General features: G+C 65.1%; 1 pseudogene; it reads left to right on the forward strand.

Moving 5' to 3' along the window:
• Positions 1-121: 121 nt before the first annotated feature.
• Positions 122-484, forward strand: part of LOC105553985 — an 837-nt pseudogene continuing 474 nt past the window's right edge.

Here is a 484-nt window from a genome sequence, read left to right on the forward strand (position 1 = left end):
ACCGCCCGTCTAGAGCCGGCGTACCGCGACACCGGCTCGCAGACGGTCACATGCCGCACCTCTGCAGACCGGAGGATGCGGCCGCGCGTAGCCGGGGAGGCGTGAGTTAGCGGGGCTCCAGGCGCGGAGACTTTGCTGGAGGAGACCCTGAAGGACCTGGACGAGTGCTACGAGAAGGTCCGCGGCGACACGAACTGCGCGCAGAAGCCGCAGGTGCCATCCTGCGCCCAGCGGACCCTGATCCGCAGCTAGGAGCCGGGCGACCAGAAGATCCAGATCGTGAGCCAGAGGGTGGAGCTGGTGGAGAGCCGCACGCGGCAGGTGGACAGCCACGTGGAGCCGTCCCAGGCGCAGCAGTAGCAGGGTGACGGCTCCACGTGGCTGTCCACGCGATTCTCCTGCCTCAGCCTCCTGAGTAGCTGGGATCACAGGCATGTACCACCATGCCTGGCTAATTTTTGTATTTTTAGTAGAGACGGGGTTT

Source organism: Mandrillus leucophaeus, unplaced genomic scaffold (assembly GCF_000951045.1).
Source record: "Mandrillus leucophaeus isolate KB7577 unplaced genomic scaffold, Mleu.le_1.0 Scaffold6206, whole genome shotgun sequence".
NCBI lineage: Eukaryota > Metazoa > Chordata > Mammalia > Primates > Cercopithecidae > Mandrillus > Mandrillus leucophaeus.